This window comes from Nannospalax galili, unplaced genomic scaffold, assembly GCF_000622305.1.
Source record: "Nannospalax galili isolate Female #2095 unplaced genomic scaffold, S.galili_v1.0 scaffold633, whole genome shotgun sequence".
Lineage (NCBI taxonomy): Eukaryota > Metazoa > Chordata > Mammalia > Rodentia > Spalacidae > Nannospalax > Nannospalax galili.
The window spans coordinates 1,935,784-1,942,223 of NW_008336075.1; the positions used below are offsets into that span (position 1 = coordinate 1,935,784).

Genomic DNA, 6,440 nt, shown 5'->3' on the forward strand with positions numbered 1-6,440 from the left:
GGGGAGGGAAGGGGAGGGAAGAGAGGGGTCTGGGGCTCAAACCCAGAGCTTTATCCATGGTAGGCAAGTATTCAACCGACTGAGCTATATCCTAGAGTCATAAATTCCTACTACATGTTATCATGAGAGAGGGGTGGGAAGAGAGGGGTGGAAAGGGAAGGAAGAGAAGGGAGTAGAGGAGAAGAACAGATAAAAGGGGAAGGGAGGAGAGGGGAAAGGAGAGAAGGTAGGAGGAAAAACAAGGAAGTTATAGGAGAAATGTTCACTGGGAATTGGGGCTATATTTTTTAGTGAATAGGCAGGGAAAGGATACACGATTACTTATCTGTAGAGATCACTTTAATGACAATGAAATGTGGGTTGGGGGCTTGAGTGTGAGAGCAGGCACTCCAGGTTGGAACTTCTGATGTCCACCAACTGAGCACAGAGGCTTTACCTCAAGAAAGGAGGATGTGGATTCGGGATGCTTTCTGGGGGTAAAAGAAAGGAACTGGCAGAGTGACAGTGAACTGTGGATAGGTTTCTAGCCTAGACACTAGAGGAAAGGGACAAACACTTCCTAGGAGCACACATGAGCAGGCAGGGTGTGGGTGCTAAGACAGAAAAGGAGGGGAGAAATAGGTCCTGAGACTACGGAAAACCTAGAGTTCCATCTTTATTCTATATTAAACTTAAGGCATTTATTACATTTTCAAGTTGCAATATAAAGCAGGCCACTGCACATTTAATAATCTGATAGATCAGGCTGGAAGACAGAGATGCAGAATTGGCAACTGAAAGGGGGTACTTACAACCATGGAACTCTGTATAGACTGAAATCTCAGAAGGCCTGAAGTTAGGTCCTGAGGGAGAAGGGGTAATAAGTGAGACAGCTGTAAAAGATGCATTTGATTTCTTATTTTAAAAAGATATTTTCTAGCTCGGCGTGGTGGTGCAAACCTTTAATCCCAGCACTTGGGAGGCAGAGGCAGAAGGATCTCTGTGAGTTCGAGGCCAGCCTGATCTATACAGCGAGTTCCAGGTCAGCTGGGGCTACACGGAGACACTGTCTCAAAAAGAAAAAAAAAAAAAAAAAAGATATTTTCTATATATTCTTTGAAAATTTCATAGATGTATAGTCCCACTTCAATTCCCTCTGTCTTCCCTACACCTCTCCCTCCTAACTTCATGTCCTTTAAATGAAAGCTAAATAACCTTTCACCCCTAATGCTCAGGAAACATCTTAGGAGGGCAGAAAGAATTTAAGAACTAGAGGATAGGAAGGAGTGACTGAAAAATACTGTTTTCTGTGTTTTGTTTGTTTACTCTGTGTGATGGTTTGAATGAAAATGTCCCCCATAGGCTCCAAGTATTTGGACATTTTGTCCCCAGATGATGGAATTGCTTTGGGAGGGTTTAGAAGGTGTGTCTATCCTGGAGGAAGTATGTCACTGGGGGTGGGCTTAGAGACTTCTTAAGCCTTGCCAGATCTCCAGTTGTTCCCTTGCTTCCTGTGCCTGCATAATGATGTGAGAGCTTAGCTTCTGCTGCTCCTGTTCCAGCCACCTCCAGCCACCATGCCTCTCTGCCTTGATGGACTGTAATTCCCCTGGAATCATAAGTGTGAATAAACTCTTCCACCTATAAATTGCTATAAGTGTCCATCAGTGTTTCTATCACAGCAACAGAAAAATGACTAATATACTCTGTTTTCCTTTTTTAATCTTGTTTTATGCATATGAATGCTTTGCTTGCATGTATGTAAGTGTACCTGTGTTATGCAAAGCCTGCAGAGGCCAAAAGAGGGTGTTGAATACCATGGAACTGGAGTTACAGATGGTTGATAGCTGCCTTGTAGGTCCTAGGAACTGGACCCGGGTCCTCTGGAAGAGCTCTTAAAGGCTGAGCTATTCTTTGTGTTTTATATTGGTTGGTTCATTTGTTCGTTTGCTCATTTGTCTGTTTGTTTTAATAGGCTCTCACTATGCAGCCCAGACTGGATCCAAACTTAATTTCTGGTACTCCTGCCACTGTCTCCTGAGTGATGAGTTACAGGTGTATACCACCACATCAGGCTCAAAATGATACTCTGTATGTGTATGTGTGTGTGTGTGTGTGTGTGTGTGTGTGTGTATTAAGTTACTGTGCATATATGTATGAGGGTTCACTTGACTGTGAAGGTATGTGTAGAGGCCCAAGGCTGATACTGGAATGGCTTCCTTAATTGCTTCCCCATCTAATTTTTTGAGGCAGGGTCTCTGAACCTAGAACTCACTGTGTTGGATAGACTGACTCATTAGTGAGAATCTTTCTGCCTCAGCCCACCAGCGCTGGGTTTACAGACAGACATTGCCACACTTGGCTTTTATGTGGGTGTTAGAGATCTAAACTCATGTCCTCATGTTTTCCTAGCAAGCACTTTATCCACTGACCTGTGGGAGACAGGCTTGAGCCTAGGGTGATAGTGCAACTGTCAGGGTCACATGGTTTCCAGGAATCCAGGCTCTGTAATATGAAACCCAGTATGCTAATGAGGCATCCTACCCTCTATTCTGTGATAGGATGTTAAGTCTGTTATGCTAATAGGATGATGCTAATAAGATACCCTACTTGCTGTCCTTTGATTGGACGACCAACCCTATATAAGCTTGTACCTTCCTGCAATAAAGCAGACCTGTGTCACTGAACCTGGTCTCCTGTGTCTGAATGCAGCTCTGCTGACACAGTCTCTTCACCAGCCCTGGGGTCGGGTACTGGGCAGAAGCAGCGATGACAGGAGGCAGAACAGGGCAAGCAGAAGAGTGGCCTCAGCCCAGGGCAAGCAGAGGCGCAGCCTCATGGGAGTTTCCCTGCTCTCTGCTTCTGTGGTCTGAGTTGACAGGCTATGCTTCCCTGATTAATTGGCAGTCTTGGAAACATAACTAAAGAGTTCTGTTTCAGTTTATGGGCACTGGAGTTTCTCAGCACCATTAGCTTGGTTTCTATATAGAAATAATGAATTATAGTAGTTGCTAAGAGTAATCACAAACAGTACATCTTATATCTAAGATATTATGAATATTATGTAGCTGAATCTTGGATACTGTAAACGTCATGTGAGTTTTGGTTGGTGAAGTAATGTATCTTGATAGTAACGTAATGTATCCTTAGTTATTCCTTGGTTACTCCAGATCTGATTCCTATATAAGCTTGCTTTAGTTCATAATAAACATGCACTGGCACATAGATCTCTGCATCTCCTGTGTCTTGATTTCTGTCCTTTGGGGTCCCCAAGCCCTTCAGGCTTGGATTGTGGTCACTGCACCATGACAGTTCAAGGTTCTCCCAGAGTCACAGAGACAGTAAGATGGTTGTATACATCAGGAGAACTAAGGCAATATGAAATTTCATGGAGCAGACCATAGGAATGACCAGTTGCTGGCACTTCCATCCAAAGACAGACTGTTGTCTTCAGGGAAATCTCAGTCATTTCTGTTCTTGAAAGCATCATACTGATTGGGTCAGGCCCATTATGGTAAATAATCTCCTTTACATGAAGTCAACTGATTGCAAATATCAAACATCTCAGAGATATTTGGAACAGCAAATGTTTCCATTCCTTGGGACTATACCCTTGCCAAGTTGACCCATTCAGTTAATCCTCAGGTATTTAAAAACCACAGTGAGTTTAGAAACAAAGGGAGATAAGCAAGTGGAGACAGCAACTAAAGACAGATTTTGGGGAAAAATCACTGTATGGAAAGGAGGGGTAAAGAGAAGAGGAGGAGGCTGCTAAACACGGCCCTGCAGTCTTTAGTTACTGAGGTTTGTTTGGTGGTATATACAGCAATGTTGTGTGTTATCAGAATAGTCTAAGAGCAAAAAATTGGCAGTAATGCTAAAAGGACAGACCATCACAGTGAGAGTTTTTATACTGGGAGACTGATGTGTGGACTCATGAAACGCCAGAGTACCAGCTGCAGGTCTCTCACAAGGAAGCTGTGTTTCTCCAACAGCTCCCAAAGGTGGTTATCTCCCCATCGCTGGCTGGTTTTACCTGAGGTGCTATATCTCCTTAGAGAATTTTCCAGATATGAAAACTTGCATGGAGAGAAGCATGTCTGAGCTCCCTCAACATCAAGAATATCTCAACTTGGATCAGACCTGGGCTCTAGCAGATCTGTGGATATCGTACTACAAAATAGTGTTTTGTGATTTACATGTTTTGTGAGACTATGCCTTGGTGCCATAATTCCCAAGAGTTCATCACTGGATAATGGTAAAACCATGCTCAAAGATTCCTTTCAACATGACAGCCTGTGGGTTGGGGAGATGGCTCAGCTAGCTGAGTACTTTCTGTGTAAGCGTGAGGACCTAAGTTTGATCCCGAGATCACATGCAAAATATCATGTGTACACTTGTAATCCCAAGCTGGAGAGTAGGAAACAGGCAGATCCCCTAGGCTCACTTGACAGACAGCCTAGCCTGTTTGGTGAGTCCCAGAACAGTGAGGGACCTTGTGTCAAAAAGTAAAAATTTCCAAGGCCCTTGAAGAAAGACAATGTTGACTTCTGGCCTCCACATGAATGTCCCCAACACATGCACACCTGTACACACACACCAATGACAGCTGTGATCCATCCTTCTGGTAAGTATATAGGGTGTTTGAATAGAGGGTATAAAAAATGAGAAGTGACCATCTGTGAGAAAACTAAAGTATGGCGACACATGAGAAAGTAATAGCAACTGTTAGACTATGGCTGGTGGGATGGCTCAGCTTGCTGACAAGTCTGGTGACCTGAGTTCAATGCCTGAGAATCAATATCCACAATTCCCTTGATACCCACATTAGTGCCATGGCATACACACACACACACACATACACACACACACACACACACACACACAGAGAGAAACACAAGCTTTTGGTGAGAGAGAGAGTAAAATGTAACTAAAATTATTAGACTGAAATAGATGGCTGTACAAATGAAATAAATAAACTTTTTGAGTGTTTTTGCATCCTGAAGTTTATCACATTTAAAACAAATAAGCTGGTAAACAACAGCAACAACAACAAAAAACAATAGCAGTCACAAGAAACTGCCCACCCAGCAGTGGCAAATTGCCCTTATTAAGAAATGAGGTACACAGAGAACATGGTGGCCTCAGCTACTTAAGGTAGTAAAAAGTACTTCTTGGACAGGCTGTTGATATTTCTCTTATAAATCATACTCTTTGTGAAGGAGCTTGTTCAAGATAAATACAGTCATTTTTCCAGTAAATCTCCTCCTTGTAAGACTTCATTTCTGTAACACATACACTCTAGCCCATGTTTATCTGAAGAGCTGTTAACATTTGCTGTTTGTATTTTCATCCTCAGAAATCTCAATTCAGTGTGTGTAGTAGGTGAAGGGTAGGCAAATACATTTTTGTGAAGCACTTAAAATGACTCTTAGGCAAGTGTTTATTTTGATCTCATTTTAATAAACAGCACAAGCAGTTCACACATGAGGCACTTCTGTGACACAAACCAGTAACCCTTTGAACCCTGGATGGTAGTTAGTTTTAATTGTCAACTCAACAGAATGGAGTCACGTGGGAAGGGAGTCTGTCTTAGGGATTGTCTTGAACAGGTTGGCCTGTGGCTCTGTCTGTATGGGAATGTCGTGATTAATGGGGAGATCTACCCACTGTGGTGGCACCACTCCCTGGACAGGGTACCCAAGATTATAGAATTGTGGCAAAAAGAAAATGAGCACTAGCATGCATGCATTTATTCACTGCTCCCCGCTCTTGACTGTGCATATGATGTGACCAGCTGCTTCCAGCTTCTGCTGCCTTGACTTCTCAGCAATGACAAGCTGTAATTTGAAATTGTGAATTAAATAAACTTCTTCAATCTTAAGTTTCATTGTCAGGGTTTTTTTATCAAATCAATAGGAAATAAAAGACAACTATGTTAAAAATAACCGTATATATTGAATATGTTCACTAATTGGGGAAAGTCATTGGATATTGTTACAAACAAGTGGATGAATGTCATAGCTTAAAGCAGAACAATGTATTGTGACATAATTCAAGTGTTTAGCATACTGCCTACTGAGGAGAAAATAGGAATAATAGTCTCACCTATGTAACTCTCAGCTTCTGAAGCTATGACCTGTTCTACCCATGCATACAATCTCACTTATGCTCGAAATGGAGCCCTGCTTTTAAATGCAGCATGAACAACTCCAAGACCAACAAACGGATACCATGACTGCAGAAGATAAGTGCCTGGGATACACTGATAGACATTTTTCTTTTCTTCTGGAACAAGTGGAGGAGACTATATGCCTTTCCTGGTTCTTTCCTGGGGGAGGCTCTTTATAACTCACATCATTTCTGAAGAAAAGTTGAGCTTAGCTGTTTTTTATTGTAAATGTAAAATGGTTACTTAAACCTCAAGACCTAAGAGCTCTTAGCTTTAAACTTTTTTTTTG

General features: G+C 42.3%; 1 protein-coding gene across 1 annotated transcript in view; it reads right to left on the reverse strand.

The window, feature by feature from the left end:
• LOC103732320 (contactin-associated protein like 5-1-like) overlaps positions 1-6,440 on the reverse strand; it is a 219,275-nt gene that overhangs the window by 211,922 nt on the left and 913 nt on the right. The gene's annotated exons all lie outside the window — the stretch shown is intronic.